Below are 25,366 nucleotides of genomic sequence, written 5' to 3'. Positions count from 1 at the left end.
GTGCTAAAAAGGCTGTACGGATATGGTGAAGGAGACACTTGAGGAGTGGTGGTCAGTTAGTAAGCACATCCACAGCAGACAGCTTCACAGTTTTCAGTAACATTCAAAAAGAGGCCATTTACTTGCAAAGGACCAGGTAGTTGGCAACATAATCGGGCTACAGCTGAAGCCTTCAAACCTCTAAACTACAATTTGTATAAGGAAATAAATTCCCTTTTGTTATTTAAGCTGTTTCTGTTATTTGCAGCTGAAAGCAGCCGGGCTTTACGTCAGATAAGATAAAGGTCCAGAGCAGAACAAGTGACGTGTTCTCACCACTCTGCTCTAAATGTGGTCTGAAGAACAGCAGCAATAGTAGCATCACCTTGGAACTTGTTAGAAAAGCAAATTCTTGGGCCCCACCCCAGACCTACTGAGTGTCTGGGGTGCCACCCAGGGATCTTTAATTTAACAACTTTCCAGCTGACTTTTATGCATGCTGAAATTTGAGAACTACTGCAGCTGAGGGCCCCTCATTTGCATTTCTAACAAGCCACAGGTGTTGCTGGTGCTGCTGAAAGGCGGACTGGCTTTCGAGTAGCAGCGCTGTGAAATATTGTTTCCTGAGTGGACATTGAGGCCAACACTTCAGAGCTTTGAGGGATGCATGCTAAGTTTTTCTCCTCTCCAGAGGTAAGGCCCAACTAATTATGAACCTAATTCAGGCTGGTTTCTTCCCAAAAGAAGAGATGAAACAGCTGGGAGAATATTTCTTCTCTGTGTCAGCAGATCAGTGATAAAGAAAAGTGTATCCTATTGGTTCTTTGGCTACTAGCAACAGTATAGGCTCTGATGATTTTAAACAAGGAAAAGGTATTTTGTGGAAGGATTCTGAATCATTTACAAATAGAGAAATCAGTGTGGCTCGTAGCAGCAGAAATGTGCGATTCTTTTCTTTAGAGTGCTGCCACAGGATAAGTAAGTTACAACTATCTTGTCCTCTTGTGTGTCTTCCCTCAAGCGTGTGTGTGTGTCATTCCCAGGGGAAAAAGGCAGATTGGCCTAGCTTTGGGCCCCGTAATGACCCATATGTTCAGGAGAGCAGGGAGCTCATGATTGGCAGATTCAAAGGAATCATAGATGGAGCAGGTGAAATACTCTTCCCCCCAAGGAAAAGTTGCTGGACATACAAAAACACAGACATCCACGAGAATGCTTCTAATACAGAAAAGTGAGGAAAAAGGAACATATGGTGATGGGGTTCAAGGCAGTCCGCCCCAAGAAGTGCCATTCTGGTATGCGGATTATTTTGAGCTGAAGACAAAGGCTCAGAAGATTCAGGAAGAACATTTGACCTTCCCCCAAAACTGTCTAAAAGAATTTAAGATAGAAGGCCTGTTCCAGGAAGGAGCTAATACCATGAGATAACTATAGTGTAATGTAAAATAGGTGTGATACCGGCTTAACACAAGGTTGACATAAGGGAAGCCATATTGTAGAAAAGAAACTATATTGTAACTTAGAACGACCTCTGACAACTCTGGATTTTATGGCCCCTCCCAGATGCTATAAGTTGATAACTTTGTTCTTTTGAGTTCCTTAGGATTGTGGTGACCTCGGGGCAGAGAGTCTATGCTGATAGTCATCATCAATGAAAACCGAAAGATCAGGGTATAGGGCATTGCTCCAGTCTCTGATGCATATCAAGTAAAAGAAAAGACTGCCAGGAACTAAGACCAGATGGATGCCCCCGCCCTGAGACCAGATGCCTCTACCCAGTAATCAGATGGATGCCCCTACCCTGGGACCAGATGTCTCCTCCACACAGAGGCCAACCCTCTATATAACTGGCCTGTAGTCTTTGTTCTGGAAGATGGTTCTTTGAGACATTAGTCAGCCATCTCGCCCCTTGCTAGAAAGCTGTAATAAACTGCCCTTTCTTTTCCACCGTCTTGCCTCTTGATGATTGGCTTTTGTTTCACGGCGAGCAGGTCGTGCCCTTTGTGCGATAACAGGTGTGATAAGAAAGGCACCAACAAGCCCATTTTTATCAAAGTTCTGTGTCTCTGGCCACATTCTCTATAGATGGCCCAGCACACACTTGTTTAACAAACATTTGCATTTCCCTCTCCATGTAAAGTGCCTTTCTCCCCTTTGAAGTCCCAAACCACTATCCCCAATATTCTCCTCTATCTCTAGCTGAAGATGGTATTTAAGACGGCGACTTCGGCCATTCTGGCAAGTTGCTCAGTTTTCCTGGGTTTCTCCCCTGTATACATGTTATTAAACTTTGTTTGACTTTCTCCTGGTAACCTGCCATATGTCATTTTATTTATTTGACCAGCCATAAGAACCAGAGGGAAAGGGGTTTTGGGGCGGGGGGGAATCCTCCCTTTTCTCCTACAATGGAATAAAAGATTATACACAGAAGCCAAAAGCTGAGGCATGAGAATGAAGTCTGAAAAGTCATGATACTGATCTAACGAGATGTATATATTTAATAGGCAACAAAAATAGTTAAAGAGCACATGCTAGTTATGGTGCATGCACGGCAGCTATGAGGCAGTGTTTCTCAATATCAGCACAATTTATATTTATTCTCTGTGCGTGTGGGAGATACTAAGCTGTGCGTTGTAAGATGTTAATCAACATCCTTGGCCTCTACTCACTAGATACCAGTAGCTCCCCCGTCTCCACTCATGACAATCACAAATGTCTCCAGACATCGCCAAATGTCCCCAGGGTCAAAATTACACCTGGTTTAGAACCACTGATTTAGAGAGTTCAGGTCTTCTGGAAAAGACATGATCTAATAAGCATGATTTTCAAGCACTGTTGGGAAAAGGAAAGCTTGCCCTTGATCACAGGAGGCAGGGATAAGTTGGCATGGCTGTTGGTAACTTGCTACTGATTCATTTAGATGCAGATGAATGTAAACATCCTTACCATTCAGGAGATGTCTTGGTTTTCCAAAATGTGTATCATATAGGGGAAGGATAGCTTTTGCAAGATGGCTGACCATTTTTCACTCTTGTTGACTTGTAGCAAGATTAAAGACACTTGAAAATAGAATTCTTTCTGAAGTGTTGAGTATGAAGTTAAGGGAGTAAAGGCACTACAGATCTCAGGTGGTATTTTCAACACATCTTCCTATCAACAAGAATTTAGAAGAGAAAAATGGTCTCGGAGTTGAATGTTTGGCTACACAGATGGTATTGGTAATCATTTGGATTTCTGGACAATAGCCTAAGATGCTGGAATGATGGGTTCTTGGATGATGTAGCCTATCTCACTAAAGAGGAAACGTTTGTTTGTCTAGAATAGTACTTCTCAAAGGATAATCTGCATCAGAATTGTTGGCCATAATACTGATTCCTGATCCCTACCATAAACCTGCTGAGCCCATTAGGAAAAGGGGATTGGAAGTCATTGAATTTACAACCCTAGTGCACTGTGAGCTTTGAGAATTTATGGTCTGTTAGACAGTTTATCTGTCAATTAAACAGCACCACGCCAGAGAGACAGTGAGTGAAAACGTGTTATGATAAAGTTGCAATGTGAAGAAAGGAAAATACATCAAGTATCTGGTAATTCTTAAAAAAAAAAAAACAACAAAAAACAGTAATAAAGAGGACAAGACAATATATATCTACATATTAACTTGTGAAATTGAGATTATTACCTCAGATAATAAACATTAATCTTATAAGGATTACTGAGACTTGCTGGGTTGAAATTCAAGATTGGAATGTGGTGATTTAAGTGTGAGCCCTATTAAACAAAATACACTTTTAAGGCTGGGATTCAGAGTTCTGCTATATATCAAGAGATATACACTGTGGACATCTGCAAATTAGATTTTAGAGTCCATTTTCACGAGGATAGCAGGGGAGAAACAGAGGTGGTATCATGGAGGGTGTACACTATAAGCAGCTGGGACCAGTTACAGAAATGAACAACATATCCTGACCAAGAGAAGACACAAAACCAACCCTGTAACATCTGCCAAAACACTCCTCTGGCTCAAAGAAGAGTTTCTGACCAATTCTTTACTGTCTTTGGATAATTTCATTCCTGAGAAGGAGATAAAATGTCTGTGGGAACTGAGAGTTGCGGTCTAAACATAGAGAGAAATGAAAGAGATTGGCCTTTGGGTAGAAAGTTGCCATGTTTGTTAATCACAGCCAGAGAAAGAAAGACGGAGCATAATCTGAAATTTGTTTTAGGAAGCATATTTCAAGAAGTTCAGAGAAAAAAACAGTCATGACACAGCATCATGAAACATCTGGAAGGGAAGTCTTCTAGAGAGATTGCAAAGCTCTGAAAAGAAACAATTGTATAGTTGTAAGTGGTCCCAACGAAGAACAAAAGGACATAATTTTAAAAATCAGCCACATTGTACGGAGAGCTTGCTGAACTGACCAGATTTTTTTTAAAGTAGTATGTGTGTGGCAGAATAATTTATCAAACTATTAATTTGTTCACTCTTTATTTTTCCATCTCTCATTTTAAAAAAAAGATCAGGCTGTTTCATTTCCTCATAAATTTTTCTAGAGTGGGAAACAGAAGCTTCTTTGGTCTATAGCTCTTCCTTATTTTTCTGCAAAATCCCTTAAGTTTATTATAGAGATCATGCTACTCATGTCCCCGAAAGGTAGACATGAGAGGGGTGTAAAACTTTTGAGAGATTTTCTTAGCCTGGGAAGAAGATAGAGGTTAGGGTTCTGAAAACAGCCAAGTCTCATGTCCAGTTAATCACCACCCTCCAGGAAGTTCCCCAGACCACAGAAAGAATGCCTGTGTAGTGCAACCAAAGAGCATGGATAGCAACTATTGTCACTGCCTAAATTAGAAAAGATGCTTATGCCCCAGCAAATCAGCAAGGTGGGATGCTGGGTTTCAGGTCAAGGAACATCTAAGAGGGACATTCCTAATATTCTGGTGCCCTACACTGGAACCTTTGCACAAAATTTGATAGAAAAGTAAAAAGAACTCCAGTAAGAAATTATATTGAATTTCCCAACATGTACTAGCTGTGTGATACTAAGAAACTTAATCAGCCTCTTTGTGCTTCAGTTTCCTCTTCTGTAAAATAAGGATAATGTATCTCATAAGGTAGTAGAGAGGATTAAATGAGACAATGTAAATATAGTGGCAACACAGTGTCAGAGATGTAATACGGACTGGGTTAATAATTTCATTCTTCTTTTTCTTTTCCAAGTAAAAAAATAATTCTTGAGATTCCTGGCTGGCTGACACCAGGACTATCTGGAAGTCTACAAAGGGGAACTTAGTCCACCTAGGTCCCTTCCTCCACCAAAGAAGGATATTGGAGGTATATTTTCTTGAAAAACTAAAACATGGATGCTAGGTATTTGGGGACATCCAGCAAAAAGGTGAAGCTCTGTACTTGAAACAGAGTGATTAAGTGAAAAGTCTATATATCGAAGGTAAGATTTCCTATCCTAGCTCTTTGTCTGTCTAGCTTCAAAATGTTAGTAGCTAGGATTATATATCCCTGATAGAAGTTTGGAGGATTCATCTCTAGAGGAAAAAGACATAACTGATACAGAAAAAAAGACCTACATATATTGAAATTTGGGGAAGCCTAATGTAAAGGTTGGAATACTTTCCACTTAGTTTAGAGTGATGTTATCAGTCAAGAAGCCCTGAATGTGTACACAGAGCTCCCAATCAGCTCTTTAGGGCTTCGTTTTGTGTGTGTGTGTGAGGAAGATTGGCCCTGAGCTAACATCCACTGCCAATCCTCCTCTTTTTGCTGAGGAAGATCTGCCCTGGGCCAACATCCGTGCCCATCTTCCTCTACCTTACATGTGGGATGCCTGCCATAGCGTGGCTTGATAAGCAGTGCGTAGGTCCGTGCCCAGGATCTGAACCTGCAAACCCCGGGCAGCTGAAGCAGAGCGTGAGAACTTAACCACTACGACCAGGCCAGCCCCTAGGGCTTCATTTTTAAATGTGAAAAAGAAAGAAAGAATTACTGAGTATCGTGGAAGTATCTAAAATGAAAGAGAGAAATCAAAACAAAAAATTAAAAAGAAAGAGATACTTAGAAGAAACAGAGACAATGCAAGGAGTAGAAGAAAATTTGTAAGAGATTAAAATTAATAGAGGTAATAGAGGTAAAATTAATAGAGGTAAGGAAAGATACTGTATCTCTGAGAAGAGATCAGGCAGCTTTAAAAAATGAACAATCAGAAAGTGAGAAACAATTCCCAGAAATTAAAATATGATCTCCAACGTAAAAGAAAAATGTTTGCAAGGTCAAGTTAACGAAATCATCCACAAAGTATAACAAAAAAGGCAAAGAGATAAAAATAGAAGAAATGAAATTTAGAGAATTAATGTAGAAGATGTTATCTAAACAATGGAAATTTGGGAAGAAAGGAAGGGGAAAGGAAAAGAAGGAAATTATTGAAGAAATAATATAAGAAAATTTCTTAGCATACGAATTTTCTAGTTGTAAAGGCCCACTGAAAATTCATCAAAAGTCATGAATTTTCAAACACCAATGATAGAATGTTAATTTAAAATTGATCCAGACAGTAAAAACAGTGTATATAAAGATTTTGTGTTAAGAATGAAAGTTTGTAGATAACGGATTAATGCGTTATAAATTCTGAGGGGAACTTTTTTTCAATATAGTATCGTATGTCCAACTCAATAAACTAGTCAGGTGTGACGGTAAAGGAAAAGTAGTTTCAGCCATTTAATATCCCAACCTGCATGCACCTCTTCTCAGGAAGTTGCTGGAAAATGAGACCACCAAAAAAAAGGAGTATATCAAGACATAGGAGAACATGGAATTGTGAGAGTGGGGTAATCCAGGGCAGGACAAGGACGAAGTGAATTCCTAGAATGGGGACAGAATTTCTAGGACCTCAACTGTGCAGCAGGACTTACGTAGACCAGCCTCCAGAGTGGAGTATAGGACAGAGAATCTCAGAAAAGTATCCAACGAGGAAATGGAGAAAAAGTGGGACTGGTTATCTGATAGGTTTTCTATGTATAATATTGTATAGAGCTGTTGAAAGGTAGGAAGAAGGCTTAGCCATATATTCATGTGAGCAAATGAAAAAAGAGGCAAGTTTTAATTCCAGTGTAACTAGGAATTTGCATAAGAAAAGAAATATAATGATAATCAACTGTCTGGTTCAGCAGTGAATATTTATCTCACCATAACAATAAAAATACAATATATAGATTTAACTAATAATGGTGGTAAATACTATAATGGGGGGAATGTGGGATGAAGGGGAAGGGAGACTGGAAAAAAGCTAAAATCTTCATTTTCCATAATAGCAAGTCAGCTGAAAAGGTTTAAACATGATAACACAAAAGATAATAGTAAATATTTATTTTTAAACTATTTTGTTCTGGCATAATAAATTCATAGAAAGTTGCCCAAAAATGTCCAGAGAAGTCCCATGTACCCTTCACCCAGTTTTGTAGGTAACTGTACCCTTTCCAGAGCAGCTGTACCAGTTTACATTCCCACCAGCATTGTACATGTGATCCAGGTTTTCTGTATCCTTGTCTGCATTTGTTGTTATCATTCTTTTTTATTTTAGTCATTCTCATAGGCATGTGGCGGTATTTCATTGTGGTTTTAATTTGCCTTCTTTTAACGGCTAAAGATGTTGAGCATCTTTGCATGTGCTTGTTTGCCATCAGTACATCCTCTTCAATGAAACATCTGTTCATGTCTGTCACTCATTTTCTAAGCGGATTGTGCAATTTTTTTTTTTTTTACTGTTGAGTTTTGAGAGTTCTTTATATATTCTAGACATCAGTCTTTTGTTGGATATGTGGTTAATAAGTATTTCCTCTCAGCCTGTACCTTATTGTCTTTTCATCCTCTTAAAGGGGTCTTTTGCAGAGAAGAAGGTTTTACTTTTAAAGAAATTTAATTGGTGGGTTTTCCATTCTGTGGAGCATGCTTTTCATGTCAAGAATAAGAGCTCTTCACATAGCCCTAGGTCCTGAAGATTTTTCTTCTATGTTTTCTTTCTTCTTCAAATTGAGAGGTGTGGGGCCGGCCCCAAGGCTTAGCAGCTAAGTGCGTGCGCTCCGCTACTGGCGGCCTGGGTTCAGATCCTGGGCACGCACCGACGCACCGCTTGTCCGGCCATGCTGAGGCAGCGTCCCACATACAGCAACTAGAAGGATGTGCAACTATGACATACAACTATCTACTGGGGCCTTGGGGAGAAAAATGAAAAAAAAAAGGAGGAGGATTGGCAATAGATGTTAGCTTAGGGCCAGTCTTCCTCAGCAAAAAGAGGAGAATTGGCATGGATGTTAGCTCAGGGCTGACCTTCCTCAAAAAAAAAAAAAACAAATAAATAAATAAATTGAGAAGTGTGTGTGTTTTTTTTTTCTTTGTCTATAGATGTCCCATTGCTCTGGCACCATTTTTTGAAAAGGCTATCATTCCTCCATCGAATTTACTTTTGGATCTTTGCCAAAAGTCAGTTGGCATACTTGTGTGGGGCTATTTCTGCGTTCTCTCTTTTGTTCCATTGAATTATATGTCTATCCCTTTGCCAATACCACTTTGTCTTTGTTACTGTAGCTATATAATGTTTTAATCTCAAGTAGAGTTATTCCTCCCGCTTTATTCTTTTTCAAAATTGTTTTAGCTATTCTGGGTCCTTTAACTTCCACATAGATTTTAGAATAATATTGTCTATATCCACAAAAAACTTTGGTGGGATTTTGAGGGAAATTTTGTTAAACCTGTAGATCAATTTGGGGAGAATTGACATCTTCACTATCTTGAGTCTTCCCATCCATGAACACAATATGTCTCTCCATTTATTTAGGTCATCTTTGATTTATTTCATTGGCATCTTATAATTTTCAGCATATAGCTCTCATACATCTTTTATTAGATTTATAACTAAATATTTCATTTTCTTTGGATTAACTTTAAATGGTATTGTGTTTTTAAAAATTTTGGTGTTCACAACGTGTCCAGTGCTAATATGTAGAAAGGAAATGGAGTTTTATATGTTGATTTTGTATCCTACAGCCTTGCTGAACTTGTTCTTTAGTTTTAGGAGTCTTCTTTATAGATTCCTTGGTATTTTCCTGTCATGTCATCTGCAAACAAGCACAGTTTTATTTATTTCTTCCTGTCTAATCTGTATGCTTTTTATTTCTTCTCCTTGCTTTATTGTGCTGGCTAGAATTTCTAATACTACGTTAAACAAGAGTGGTGAAAGTTTATTTTGGTTATTATAATTTTCAGTTCTGTATTTTTTTATTTTTTACATCTTTCATTTTTTGGGGTCATATTTTTATTTTTTTAATTGTTTCAAGAATACTTATAATGTTCTGACTTGTTATTATGGCTGCTTTAACATCTATGTCAAATAATTCCAACATCTGATTCATCTCAGTGTCTTTTGATTGTCTTGTCTCTTTCAAGTTGAGATTTTTTTCTGTTTTTTGCTATGTCAGGTGATTTTTGGTTGGCTCATCAAAATGTGGGATATTAGGAGATCCTGAATTATATATAAATCTTCTATTTTAGCGAGGAGTCACCCTCTTCAGGCTTAGCATATAGGTCCTGGTCCTCTTTTGTGGGCTGTGTTTCCAAAGACAAGTTTGTTTTCAGAGCACTTTTAGTGTGAGTCTGGCCTGCTTCCTTCACTTGGTGCCATAGGGTCATTTGTTTGATTTCTACTTCTATCACCTGGAGTGAGAGAGATGAGCTTCTTGGGCCTGGTGATTTAAGTGGGGAGTGGGAGAGGTTGGGACTGTGAGGGTAGAAACTTCTTCCCTGGGCCACCAGATGCCAGCATGGCTCCCTCTCAATCCCTGCTGGTGCTGCCTGTGGCGTCAGAGTGTGCTACCCTGGCCTCCTTCTCTGGGTCTGTTCATGGGGGGAGAGGCCAGGCCACTGTCTTTTCCTCAAGTCCTGGGGTTTTTGGCCAGTCTGTCCTCTTTCCACATTTCGGAGACATCCTATGATTGCCTGCTGTATTATTTTCAGGTTTTTTAGTGGGGAGGAGCAGGGAGAGATGAGTCTATTCCATCTTGTCCCAAACTGGAAATCCAGTTGTTGGTAAATGCATTTTTTAAAATATGGAGGCAAATTGTAGAAGAAATAGCAAAATACTTAAAAACAGTTGATCTGGAGGAGCAGAATCCAGAGAATAAGGTCTTTGAGGGAAGGTATATAGGACTTCTTTTTTCCATTCTAATTCATTTGACACTATTTGCCTTTTAAAACTATCACAACTATTATTAGCCATGGTAGGCAGAATAATGGCCTCCATGCCCTGATTCCTGTAAACTGTGACTATGATGAGATAGCACTCCTGTGAATATATGGCAAATGCTTACATGGCAAAAGGGACATTACTGATGTAATTGAAGTTACTAGTCAATTGACCTTAAAATTGGGAGTTTATCCTGATTATCCAGACGGGCCCAATATAACCACATGAACCCTTCAAAACAGAGAGCGAGCACGGAAGAGGAAAGCAGAGTACAAAACCAGAGTGGCATGCTCTGCTGGTAGGGAAGAAAGCGAACATGCATGTTGTGAATTGCCAGTGCAGAGGGCCAGCCTTTGGCAGCTAAGAGTGATCTCTAGCTGACAGGAAAGAAACAGGGACTTTAGTCCTACAGCTTCAAGGAACTACATTCTGCCAACAATCTGAATGAGTTTGGAAGTGGGTTCTTCCCCAGGGCCTCTAGATAAAACCCTGGCTCGCAGACACCTTACCTCTGTCTTATGAGACCCTCAGCAGAGGAGCCACCCAAGTGTACCCTGACTTTTGATCTGCACAACTCTGATATAATAAATGCGTGTTGTGTTAAGCCACTAAGTTTGTTATATATTGTTTTTTATGGCAGGAAAGAAAACTAAGACATTGGGATAAAATTCATTCAAAAAGAAAAATATAAACAAAACAAAATAAATAATCACACCTCTGCAGTCTTCCTACTATACTTAACCCACTAAGTTATGATTAGTTTTATTTAAATATGTATCCCATCCTAGATTACGAGTTCTGTGCAGGCAGGGGCCCTGGTCCCTTTGCTATCTTTCTTTTTCTAATGCTAAGCATAAGGATTTATACTAAAAACTGCCAATTAATGTTTTTTGAGAGAATTAATTTATTTTAATGTAAAACTGAGAGTCAATATTAAACGACTATTGAGCCATTGAATATCTGTAAGGGATTGAAAAAATATAGGGGGATTTATAGTCTCATTGTATACACTTTTTGAAAAAAGAATTAAGTTATCTAATTGGGAATAAATTTACTATCTATAAAATAGTAAATTATATCTATCTGCTATCTATCTAGATAAATAGAAAAATATTAAATATGTCTAATACCTCTGAATTATCCAAGAATCTCTAACATTTTATCATGTAAGAAAAAAATATTTCTATAAGATGAATCTTTTTTTTTTACATCAAGAAGGTTTGAGATACAATCATAAAATTTTTTAAATGGACTGGAAAAACCAACGTGCCTTTTCTTTTATCATGCTCATCCATCTTGGGCAAAATAATGCACACCTTTTTAGGTTTTAAGACTTTGATAATGAGTGATGATAATAACTTCCTCTTAAGTCTTGAAATTATAATCATGAAGGAATTCACATAGACCTCTCTAAGTAAAAACACTTGTGGGGCTGACGTGGTGGCACAGCAGTTAAGTTCCCGCTCTCTGCTTCAGCAGCCCCAGGTTCGCAGGTTCGGATCACAGGTTTGCCAGACTGACAAACCGCTTATCAAGCCATACTGTGGCGGCGTCCCATGTAAAGTAGAGGAAGATGGGCACGGATGTTAGCTCAGGGCCAGTCTTCCTCAAAAAAACCAAAAAACACTTGTGTGCTTCTCCTTGTTTCCCGTCATTAGAAAATGTTATATCATAAATTAATTTCATTTCTCAATAGTATATTAATAATGATGACAAAAGAAAAGAGTAACAATGATAACAACTAATTCTTATGGAATGCTCACTATGTGTCACTGTTTTAAGCAATTTGTACATATAAATTCATTTAATCCTCACAAAATCCTCTGAGTTAGGCACTAATAAACCCCAAAATGAGCAAACCATGGTTGCCAGGTCGAATCTCAATCTTGTACAGAGGTACATGCTGAAAGCATTTAGAAGGAATAAATTTGAAATAAAAAAGCAACCATACTTCTAAGACACATGCAGAAACTCAAATGACCAAATGACTGCAGCCATAGAAGGACTTTTGACAGGAACACCAGTATTTAATACATTCCCAATGTTTTTATGTTGCTAAATACAAGACTAAATCGGTCACTTCTCACCACTTTTTATAGGCTATTGCCAAATGACAACATGAATTACCATAATGCTAATTTTAAAAAGCAGTAATTTTGGTTACCTTGAAAATATGGTCACTTAGCAATGACATTTCCTTGGGGCTGTCCCGATGCATAAGCAAATTCAATTTTTGGAATTTTTTTTTTCAGTTTGATTCATTGATGCTTAAATAAATTAGCCAATGTTTATATCTCTTACAAAATTCTTAAGATGATGCTCATGTCAATGACAGTGTCCATGCGTGAGAACTGAGACAATAAATTCTAATGTGGAATAATAGTAAGAGCTACTAATTATTAAATGACTACTTTTCAACACACAGCATGTTAGGTGTCTTACATATATTATCTCATTTCATCCTTAAAATAGCCACACAAATTAGTCATTTTTCTATCTGTTTTACAGATGAAGAAAATGAGGTTTGGAGAAGTTCGGTAAGTGGCCCAAGTTTATATATTTTCTAAGCGACTAAGCTGGGATTCAAAGACACTAAAATTAGTGAGTTTCTCCTCATACCAGACTATCTCTCTGATAAGAAAACAATTGACATTGGTTTCTAAATATTTTTTCTTGAATTTGGCAGCAAGTATTTTCCTCTGGCGAATATGGGCTTTTTATATATGAGTGGATTTATAGAACTCTGTGGTAGAGGCGGTTTATAAAGATCTCCAAGGGCATTCGTTTAGTTTTATGAAAATTTCCACTTTGTCATAGTTTTTCCAAAGAGAAGCTGATTATTAAGGGATATGATTTTCTATCTCACATGATAGATGTTATATTTATTGATTTTTCAAATCAGACTGCCTAAGATCAATTCTTGGCACCACCATTTACTAGTTGTGTGACACTGAGGAATTTTCTTATGTTCTCTGTCTCAGGTTTCTCAATCATTAAATGAGAACATTAACTATACTGACTTCGTAGGGTCTTTTAAAAATAAAATCAGGAAATACAGGGGCCTGCCCTGTGGCGTAGTGGTTAAGTGCATGCACTCTGCTGCTGGCGGCCCTGGTTCAGATCCCGGGAGCTCACCGATGCACCGCTTGTCAGGCCATGCTGTGGCGGCGTCCCACATAAAGTGGAGGAAGATGGGCACGGATGTTAGCCCAGGGCCAGTCTTCCTCAGGAAAAAGAGGAGGATTGGCATGGATGTTAGCTCAGGGCTGATCTTCCTCACAAAAAAAAAAAAAAATCAGGAAATACATACAAAATCCATCACATGGCCTAGCACACAATAGAAAGTCAAATAGATATTCACTAGCTGTTATTTTAATACAAAATTTCATTCTACTTAGAGTCTACATAAAATGTCAAAATGGAATAAAATCGAGACTTTAATAGCTGTCATCACCCATCTTTTATGTACTGTGGCAGATGGCACTGGTCGCCTATCTAGCAACTATTTTTCTCTCCCTTTTTCTTTGAAAGCAGTGTCTGCCTCCCACGATGGAGGTTTAACATTCCAGACATTCATGTGGCCAGCCACCCTTGCACATAAAGCGTGGGCATATGACCCATTCCTAACCAATGGGGCCTGAAGCCCAGGCTTTTGGAGACCTAAAGCTAAGTTTTCCTGCTGGGAAAGGCAATTCTTTTTTTTTTCTCCCCTAAAAAAGAGGTACACCAGGAGAAATTGCCCTCTTTTCTCTTTTGGATGTGGCGGGATACAGTGCCTGGGATTGCAGTAGTCGTTTTGTGATTATGTGAAGGGATTGGCATAAAGACGAAAGCTGAGGATAGGAGAGCTGAAACAATGTATATTAGTTTCCTAGTTATGGGCGGCCATAACAAAGTACCATAAACTGTGGGGCTTAAAACAGCAGAAACTTATTGCCTCACAATTCTGGAGGCTAGAAGTCTGAAACCAAGGTATCAGCAGGATTATGTTTGTCTGTTAGCTTCTCTGCACCTCCTTTTGTACATGACTCCTATTCTCTCTCCCAAGAACATTTCTGAGAGTACGTCAGATAAACACAACTCCCAGTCCTCGCAAGCTACGCAGTCCTGACACCTCGAAGGTGGCACACCCTTAGGCCGTAGCACAAAAGGCTTTGTGCAACATGGTAAGGAGTTTGGATCATAATTTGAGGCCAACAGTGAACAATTTACGATTTGTAAGCAAAGGAGTGACGTGAGCAGATTTGTGTTTTGGGAACTATCTCTCTGGTTGCGGTGTAGAAACAAATCGGAAGACGATAAGAATAGAGGCAGGGAAATGCGTGGGGATGTTTGGAATGGTTGAGACAATGAATGGTGACGGGCAGCTGATTGAGGGAGACAGGAAGGCAGATTCAAGAGTCAGTCAGTAGGTGCGATGTCACATTATCACCAGTCACCTAATCAACTTAGGTCAATTTTCTCTTTTATTTCTTAAAAGGACCTGCCAATTCCCATACATTTACTCTTGTTTTTAATCCCTTAAATCCATCTTTCCAACTAAAATAAACAAACAATTATTAACCCACAGAAATAAACTTTTAGAGCTGACTTTGACATCATCTAAGGCAATTCCCTCATTGATGACAAAATGGAGGTCACATAGTGAGAGGTCTGATACAGCTGTTCTCCTGCTTTCTAATCAACTTTTCATGCCATTACACTAGGACTTGAGCTTTTCTTTCCACTCCTTATTTTCACTGACATAAATTCTCAATCAAATAGAAGTACACAGTGCTTCCATATTCTGCATTCTTTCTCCAGGGAGTAGGCAGGGCTCGGTGAGGTGTTGAAAGAGGGACATAAAATCCATCTGCGAGCCGCAAAGGCACTACTTACCCACTGAGCCCCATCCCTAAGTCACCGGGCTGTAGAACTCTCTCCTGTGTTGTTAGGTTCTGCACTACAATCCTGCCTGCTTCCAACCTAATGGTTATGCCTCCCCTTGGAAAGCTCACACTGTCTGTTTGGGGGGGACTTGAAATGGAATGTCACCCCAGTGACACCTTTGTGGCTTTCCATCAGCATCTTTCATTAAGTACAGCCAAGTGAGTGTCTGATGGACTGTGTGAAAGAGGCAATTTCCCAATTATAAGGAACTTCAATCGTTTTAACAGCACCAAACCCTGTCATACACTTCTACTGAAGGAAGATATTGCTTTTCAGCTTGTCACAGAGTTTGATTCCCTTGTATAATAGCTGTCCGTACTTCAGTGTTTACCTTTAAAAGCTCATCTGCTACTTCCATGTCACTGGCAGTTGTTGTTACATGAAATTAAATTTCTAAGTAAAATAAACAGTTCGTTTTTTGGGGAGTCAGGACTGAAGAGTTTTGTGAATGTCAAATTACTTTTTCTGGGTTCACTCCAGGAAGCTTCATTTCTTTGCATCCGCTCTCTATAACTAATTCCAGAGTGTGAAAATGTCTCAAAGTTCTGGAATGAATCTATGTTGTCTACATTCCATTGTCTTTACTGCACTTTAGCATTTCTTTAATCTCTCCCACAGAGAAGAAATTCCACCTAGCCTTATTTTTTTCTTTCAGTGGGATTTCTCCTTTGTGCAAAATAAAATGCACTTTCAAAAGTGTCTCAGTAAACAGCATTTCTCTTTCACAGCTGAATACATTTACAGTTTGAAAAACAAGCAAATATTGTCAGCTGCAGCACATTAGTAGACTTTATGATCTGGAAGGGACTTTAGAGGTCTTATTGTCTGATATTTTGCAAACCAAATCATACTGCAGACTCAGTGACCACCATCCACCAGGTGGAATATAGAATGTAAGACAGGAAGAAGGGGAATCTGAGCCTCACCCTCCCATAGAGGGACACCGTGAAAGGAACAGTCACAAAAGGATAAACAATTTGCTGTACTGGTCAGTGGATCGGTGGATAGAAAACACAGATCTAACTTGCAGATGAGGACAGTGGGACACAGAGAGAGTAAAGACTTGCTCTAGGTCACACAGCTAATCATTGGCTGTTTGAAGAGGCAACTCTGAGTCTCTGGGCTGTGCTCTTTGTACATGACACCATAGCTACTATTTGGCCCATTACTTACACCAAGTGAGACCTAATCAGTAAAGAGAGATGGAATCTGCCTTTCTTTCTTTAGAGTCTAAGAGGTCTGAGTTTGAATTCTTACTTCTCCACTATGTGACTTGGGGTAAGATGCCTTAGCTTTCTAAGCTTTAATTACTTCATCTTTAGTATGGCAATGCTAACAGTACATATATGCCATAACAGGTATACATGAAGATTAAATGATAGATGCATGCAAACATTTTTGCTGAAATCTGACACCAGGCTCAATAAAAGTTGAGTCATTATTATAAAGGTTTTTAAAAATTATCTGTAATTTGCCTATGACAGTGCATAGCAAATAGTAGATACTAAATGACTGTGAATTTTTCCCTCATTTTCTCTCTCTTATAAGGTGGAAGACTTCCATTGCTTCTACTTCATTCTTAGGATCCTCATCAAACTCTTCTTTTCTACTTTCACCTTGGGGCTACCAAAAAAGCAACCTTAACTATAGACTCTTTGAAATTCTCTCTAGAGTCTTCACTAATGAAAAGCCCCAGTCATTTCCTATCAATTGACCACGATATTTTCCCAGAATATAATCAAATATCATCACTCTAACAAAACATTGCCAGATGCTTATGTTTTCTTCTAATAATATAATCAATTGTCCTTATAATCACATTTCTGTCTTAGACATGAACATAATTTTTCAAATGCCTGGTAGGCATATTTTTACTGATTAATCATCTTTAACTCATGCATCACCAAGTCTTTGGATTACGTCTTGAGTGCTTTTCCTTCAGTGCCATTATTACAGTGTTTTTTCAGTCACTGTTCATTTTTCCCTTTCCCCCAATGGTTCTTCTTGGAAGTCTGGCCTTCACACTGGTGCTAAAGTGGTCTTCCTTAAACACAATGATGATTTCATCATTCCCTACTTAAAATTCATCAGTGACTCACTGTGGATAGTCTCACTATCCATACCCAATGATTCACTTTAGGGCAAAAATAAAAACCCTTTATGAAGACTTAGCCCTTGTCTATAAGCTGGTCCAGGGCGACCTCTACAGCTTTGTCTCTTGCCACTTTTTCTGCATTCCCATCTATCCCCTTACACCTCCACACTGTTGCAAATTATGTTTTGTCTATCTGAAATGCTTTTCTACAACTCTATTTACACCTGTGCTCCCTTCCTTGTCACTTCTGTCTTATTTTACTCCTTTCATTCTTCACATTTTTAGATCATCACTGTGGTAGGCAGAATAATGGCCTTCTAAAGATGTTCAACTACTAATCCCTGAAACCTATTATTATGTGTGATGGTCCATTTTGTCTCAGCTAAGCCAGATATTTGGTAAAACATTATTCTATATGCTTTTGAAAAGTTTTTTTTTTTTTTTTTTTTTTTTTTTTTATTACATGAGATTGACATTTAAATCAGTAGACTTCGGTTACCCTCTATAATGTGGATAGGCCTCATCCAATCACTTGAAGGCCTTAATAGAAAAAAAAAGAAAACCCAACCTCCTCCAGTGAAGAGAGAATATGAATATTCTTTGGAGAATCCTAACTAATACACTATGTTACCTGACCTGACAAAGCAAATGGAACTTGGTGTATGTGATTAAGTTAAGGATCTTGTAATGGAAAGATAATATTAGATCATGCAGGTATGTCCATTATAATCACAAAGGAAGCAGTAGTGGCAGAGTCAGAAAGAATTTGAAGATGCTACCTGGCTGACTTTAAAAAAGGAAGTAGGGGCAACAAGCCAAGGAATTCAGGAGGCCCCTAGAAGCTGTGAAAAGCAAGGAAACAGATTCTCCCCTAGAGTCTCCAGAGGAATACAGCTATACCAACACTACAATTTTAATCAAATGAAAGCTATTTCAGATTTCTGACCTCAAGAATGACAAGATAATAAATTTGTGTTGTTTTAAGTCACTAAGTTTGTGGCATTTTGTTACAGCAGCAGTAGGAAACTAATAGAGATTTTGGTTCCTGGAAACAGGGTGCTGCTATGTAAATACCTAAAATGTGGACGTAGTTTTGGAATTGGGCACTGGGCAGAAGATGAAATAATTTTGAGGAGCATGACAGAAAAAGTCTAGATTGCCTTGAACAGACTGTTAGTATAAATGTGGACATTAATGACTCTGTTAGTGAGGACTCAGAAGGAAGTGAGAAGCATGGTAGAGAAAACTTATATTGTCTTAGTGAACACATAAATCATTGTAAACAGACTGTTGGTAGAAATTTGGGCATTGAAGATATTGCTGATGAAGGATCAGAAGAAAATGAGAAACATGTTATTGGAAACTGGAAGAAAGAAGATCCTTGTTATATAGTGGCAGAAAGCTTAGCTTAATTGTGTCCTACAGCTATGCGGAAAGCAGAACCTGTAAGAAATGAAACTGAATACTTACCCAGGTACATTTCCAAGCAAAAGACTGATGGTCTGACCTGGTTCCTTCTTGTTGCTTAGTAAAATAAGAGAAGAAGGAGATAGGTTGAAGGAAGAACTGTTAAGCAAAAAGGAACCAGGACTTCATGATTTGGAACATTCTCAACAAATGCAGCTTGCAAAAGATGCAAAAATTTGAAGATTCACTGTCAAGAAAGTGTGCTCTGGACAGAAAGCCAAGAATGTAGCTCAAGAACTTTTTGCCATTGGCTTGGAAAGATCAAAAAGTCACAGTATTCAGTCACAGAGAAGGCTCTTTGAAGAGATTAGGCATGTGACCCATGGATTCCCCTCAGCCATCTCAGCAGAAGCCAGGAATAGAGATGGGATGACACAAGAAAGACCTGTGGAAGAGCTTCTTGTTTAATGGAGTGAATCCCTGAGACATACATGAGAGACCCCCAAAGTTCTTGAAACTGTTAAACCGTCAGAAACATTGACAGCTTGGACTGAAAAAAACAGAAGACAAAACAAAGAAAGGCTTTTAGATTCACAAAATTCTATAAGAGGAAACAAGCAAATTGAAATTTTGCTAAGAGAGCAGAATTTAAATGTTCACACCAAAAAAAAAAGGTAAATATGTGAGGTGAAAAATTATATATATACAATTTTCAAATTTGAAAATATGTTAGAGAAAAAAAGAGAAGGTGGATACTTTTGAGAGAGTTGTTAGTGTTTTAGAGAACAAGGAGAAATATATGACCAAACAACAAAATATAAGAAAAGGGAGGTCATGGAAAAGAAAAAGGACTTGGAGAAAAAATTCGGGGGATTTAACTTGCTACAATGGGATTTATAGAAGAATAAGGAGCCGATGTAAAAGACGCAATCGTTAAACAAATGATAGAAGAAAATCTCATTGAATTTAGTAACATTGAATCTAACTTAAAGTCCTCACCATGTTCCAGGGAAGATTGATAAAACAAAGATACACATGTATACAGATCCTGGTAAAATATCTGAACTCTAAAGACACAGATTTCTTTTCTTTTGTTTTTGCTGAGAAAGATTCGTCCTGAGCAAACATCTGTGCAAATCTTTCTCTATTTTGTTTGTGGGTTACTGCCACAGTGTGGCTTGATGAGGGGTATAGGTCCACGCCCCGGAACTGAACCCAGGCCGCTGAAGTGGAGTGCACTGAACTTAACCACTAGGCTACAGGGCCAGCCCCTAAAGATACAGATTTTTAAAAATAAAGATTAAAATTTAAAAGTTTCCTAACAGAAAAACAAGTTTTTTATAAGATAAAAAATATTAGAGTGGTATCAGATATTTCATCTGAAACAGTAGAATCAAGAGGAGAATAACATCTACAGATGACAGAGAAAAGAACTACTACACTAGACTCTTATACCCAACCAGGATATCATTTATCTCTCAGGATAGAACATAATTTGTAGATATTCAAATACTTGGAGAATATGTTTATTTGATAACAATATTCCTGAAAAGATACTAACAAATTACGAAATGAATCAGACCAGTGAATCAAAATGGGAGAAAGTGAAGTGGTTAGCAATAACTCAATCTTTCTCATTTTTAACCTCCATGTATATGTCTGTGTGAATGAATAATGATAGTCTGTAAATGTATAATAAGAATTCTCAACCAGGACTTTTAAAATAACATGGTTATACTTCAAGGGAAAACTTGAGAATCACCTGTGGTTAAAATTTCTAAATTATCTTAATAAATATAGGTATTCAGGAAGTGGGAAACAAGGGAGAAATCTTAAAACTTTCTAAACTTCTGGTCCTGGAGTGAGCTATGTGTTAGGGAAGTAAAATACACTAAAATGTTTATCTTAATACAATGGGAAATAAAGCAAGAGAAACAGTGAATATAGGTATGGATAATAGTTTGTATCTTATTTTCATATAATACTGAATATATAGATTTATAAAAATAGATAGATACAGATATTTGAGTTTCAGGAAATGGAGGGTAAACATAGTGGTTTGGAAGAATACAAATCTTCCATAATAAAAGTGGGAAATGTTGACTAAAAACTCACAAAAACCAAAATAAAATAAAGAAAATGAGTAAGAAGAAAAACTTCCATAATGAACATAAAGTAAAATGCAAGGAATAAAACCAAGTAGATCAGTTGCTATAGCAAATGTGAGATTGCTTCTCTTATTAAAATATGGAGCAATGAAGAAAAGACATCTTTTTCAGTAAATGCTTTGGACAATTGAGCATTCATAGGGACATAAAATTGGATGTTTCCCACACATGGAACAAAAGCATTAATTTCAGATAGTTTGTAGACCTAAATAAAAAAGGAAAAATGGAGGGGCTTGCCTGGTGGCATAGTGGTTAAGTTGGTGTGCTCTGCTTTGGCAGCCCGGGGTTTGTGGGTTCAGATCCTGGGCACGGACTGATGCACCGCTTATCAACCCATGCTGTGGCAGGCGTCCCACATATAAAGTAGAGGAAGATGGGCATGGATGTTAGCCCAGGGCCAATCTTCTTCAGCAAAAAGAGGAGGATTGGCAACAAACATTAGCTCAGGGCTAATCTTCCTCACCAAAAAAAAAGGAAAAACTATAATGCTTTCAGAAGATCACATGAGAAAATATTATTACTTAGTATCAGGGAAAAATTGCTTAAGCAAAAAAAGAAAAAAATTAACCATATGAGGAAAGATTGACATCTTTAAGGAAAGTGAAAAAAGAAAAAGATATGTGCAACACATATACCTAGCAAACGGCTTGTCCCAGAATATATAAAGACATCTGAAAAAACAATAAGAATAAGACAGGAAACTCAATAGAATATTAAGTAGAAGATTTGAAATATTACTTTTATAAACAGGAAATCCAAATGGTCAATAAACATTAAAAAATACACAATCTCATTAGTAATCAGGGGGAAAAAAATCAAACTACGCCACTACACCGGAGTGGTAGACAGACACAAATAGAAAAGCCTCACAATGCTAAGTGCTATCAAGGATGTCTACCAAAAGATCTATTCACTGTTGGTGGTATTGTAAATTGATTCAGTTACACTGGAAAATGGTTTGGCATTATCTGCTAAAGCTGAAGATGCACGTGTTCTATGACGCAGTCATTCTGCTCATAGTATATACCCTAGAAAATACGTGCACATGTGCACCAGGATACATGTTCAAGAATGTTCAGAGCAGCATTGTTCACAATAGCCAAAACCAAATAAAAGTCCATCAACAGGAGAACAGGTAAATAAATTGTGGTGTGTTCATAAAATAATTCTATACAGTAATGAAAATGAATGAACTTGACCTACATATAAGCACATGGATGACTCTCACAAATATACTGCTGAAAAAAAAGAGCAAGGAATGAAATAATGCATAGACCATGGTTCAAAACCAGGTATGCTGTTTCAAGCTTAAGGGTAGCAACAGTACCCTGCCTTGGATAGTACACTATTCCTTGCAATTTTACCATACCCTGCTCACATATTTGCAGTCTCTTGTAAACTCTTCTCAAAATTTATAAAATTTATATATGCCATTTCTGTCTGCTGGATTCCTATCTGATTCAACTGTCAAAATTATGGTACATTTAGTTTGGAAATACTATTTTTACTGATTGTGTTTTACAAAATCAGCCACAAAAATATTTCCCATCAAGCATGCACCTCCTACATAACATGACATTCATCCCACAGATAGGTGACATTTATGTCCTCTCCTCTTGAAACTGGTTGGGATTGTGACAGCTAACTGATGCTGTATGACCTCCGAAGCTAGGTCAGAAAAGACGATCAAGTGTCCTTCTTATTCTCTTGGGACTGTTACTCCTGGAACTCAGTCACTATGCATGAGAAAGCCTGATCAGCCATATCGAGTGGTCGTTTTTAGGTGTTCATATGTACGTGTGGGGTCCCAGCTGATAGCCAGCAAAAACACCATGCATGTGAGAGAGCAAACATTCAGTTGACTCCAGATCTGAGTTACTGAATCATCCCTGGCCATTGAGTCTCCCCATCTGAGGCCCCAGACATTATAGAGAAGAAACAACCTATCCCTTTAGTAACATTTCTGAATTCCTGACCTACAGAATCTATGAGTACAATAAAATGGTGGTTGCTTTGAATCACTAGGTTTGGGGTTGTTATGCAGCAAAAAAGTAACTAGAAGAGATTTTGGTACGAGAAGTTGCATGCTACTATAACAAAAATCTAAAACAGTTATCATTGACTTTGGGACTGTGCAGTGAGCGAAAGTCAGAGGGCCTCAAAGTTAGTGAAGCCAGTAGAGTTTTGAGGAGGCCATCAGTGAAGGCTTGAAGGAAAGTGAGTAACATTTTATTGGCAGTTGGAGGAAAGGGGACCCTTGTTACTTAGTAGTGGAAAGTTTGGCAACACTGTCACCTGCAGCAATGTGGAAAATGAGAAACACACCTAACGAACTCGATGATGTAGCTGAGGAGATTTCCAGGAAGACAACTGAGTGCATCCTAGCTTTCTCTCATTGCCATACTAAATGCCAGAGAAGAGAGATGAGCTAAAGAAAAATGTTAAATCTAAAGGAACCAGGATTTGCTGGATTCAAAAATATAACTATATCTCATTCCCACCTTCTCCAGATGTCAAACAGTTCTGAATTTAAGAAATAGGTTCCAGTCAAAGATCAAAATTAGGGTACGGCTGTGAGATCCCTTGTTAAGTCATCAAAAATATGTAAGGCAATCTTTTATAGAAACTTTCAGAGAGACAAAAAATTCATCTGAAAGGCAGTGCCTTGAAGTTCCTCTCCAATAGGGATTATGATTAAGAATCTTTCCCATGTTTTCATTTTCTGGTTGTTTTATCATGTGAAATTGATTCATATTCTTTTAAAGAAATTTTCTTCACTGATAACTGCATATATTCTTTATCTGAACCATAAATTTTAAATAGAACACGAGTACCCTTCTGATAGAAAGAGTAAATGCCTATCACTTTCAATTATTAATGATAAAATTTTCGAGTATCATTTGTTTCCAACCTTTATGTTACTAGCAATAATAAGTCACTCATATTTTTGGTTGAAATAACCAATTCATTTTTCTTCCCCCAAATATGACTTGTTTGTTTTTATCTTGTACTAACTCTTCCACATCATCAAAAGACATTCCAGGGGGCTGGCCCAGTGGCATAGTGGTTAAGTTTGCATGCTTTGCTTCGGTGGCCTGGGGCGTGGACCTACACGCCATTCATCAAGCCATGCTGTGGTGGCATCCCACATACAAAATATAGGAAGATGGGCACAGATGTTAGCTCAGGGACAATCTTCCTCAAGCAAAAAGAGGATGACTGACAACAGATGTTAGCTCAGGGCCAAGCTTCCTCACCAAAAAAAAAAAAAGAAAAAAGGCATCCAGGGTTTTCTGACGTTTACACAGTATCAGAAAAATTTTTAGACTGTAGTTCATTATTAATGTCATTTTGTTCTCTCTTGCAGATTTAGAAGATTCCTCTAAACTCAAAAGTATTAGTCACAACATAATTCAAGGATAATTATGAACTGGTGCTTCACCTAAAGTACAAAAGGTTTCATAAATAATCCTCGGAGCAGCCTTGCAACTAACCATGACTTAGGCCAACTGGAATGCAGTGCTGAGTGTTTCACAGATGCCACCAGGATGGCAATCCAATTCCCCAGTGGTCTCTGTGGCATCCTAAGACAATCAGTGTACATCAACGAAACTATAACTTTTATTATTAATTAATCTTGCTGCTTCCCACAATTACTATTATGTTAGTTACCAAATGACATGAAAAAATCTCAATTAAAAAGAAAAAAGAAAACAGTGTGGCCATTTCAGTACTGAAATGGTACTGAAAACAAATTTTTGAGAATTTAAGAATCAAGAGATTGTAGGTAGTAGGTAGACTTAGGTGGCTATTTTAAGAGTCCAGGCCAGTGAGAAAGGAAATATATTCTATATGAGATGGCAATAAGTGTTAAGAGAAGAAAGCAAGCAGGAGTGCTGGGGCACATTGAGTTTAGAGTTTCTGTTTCATATGGGATAGAAAGGGAAGGCTTCCAAAAAAATGTCAGTAACAGTCATTCTTCTGTGATAATTTACAGAGCTATCAACTCATATTCTGTGCTCTTTTCTGCGTGTGTTTTATATTTCAAAAATGTTTTTAAAAGTTCACTTCTCTGGCCATGCTGAGGCCGCGTCCCACATACAGCAACTAGAAGGATGTGCAGCTATGACATACAACTATCTACTGGGGCTTTGGGGGAAAAAATAAATAAATAAAATCTTTAAAATTTCAGTCATTGTCAACAATGTTTCAACTATTTCAGTTGTTTTAAAAATTTACTTAAAATGTAAAATTCAAGATTTTGAAGTTATTTTTATGGTTCATGTTGATCCTGTGGATTAGAAGGGACATTATCTGAAATAATATATCTAGTTTTATTACCTATCAATGAGAAAAGTGGGGTTATTGAGAACTTTGAAAACTGTATTAAAACTTTGTGCAGATGGTGCCGTATCATACTAAAGAGAGAGACTGGAGTTTCAGCCAAGACTTTGAAAATATCCAGATTTTTAATTGGCACTGTCCCCAAATAAAAGTATCTCTAGATGATGCAATAATTAGGTAAATCATTTTAATCA

The 25,366-nt window shown here is 37.9% G+C and overlaps 1 long non-coding RNA gene across 1 annotated transcript; it reads left to right on the top strand.

The window, feature by feature from the left end:
• Positions 1 to 431: 431 nt before the first annotated feature.
• LOC131408564 (uncharacterized) lies at positions 432 to 25,014 on the top strand. The gene is made up of 4 exons (XR_009220785.1): positions 432 to 672; positions 12,738 to 12,766; positions 14,278 to 14,395; positions 24,196 to 25,014. It is a non-coding gene; the product is annotated as an uncharacterized LOC131408564 (long non-coding RNA).
• Positions 25,015 to 25,366: the final 352 nt, after the last annotated feature.

Source organism: Diceros bicornis, chromosome 7 (genome assembly GCF_020826845.1).
Source record: "Diceros bicornis minor isolate mBicDic1 chromosome 7, mDicBic1.mat.cur, whole genome shotgun sequence".
Classification (NCBI taxonomy): Eukaryota; Metazoa; Chordata; class Mammalia; order Perissodactyla; family Rhinocerotidae; genus Diceros; species Diceros bicornis.
The sequence above is the reverse complement of the archived record's forward strand: the minus strand, read 5'-3'. Positions and strand labels throughout refer to the sequence as shown.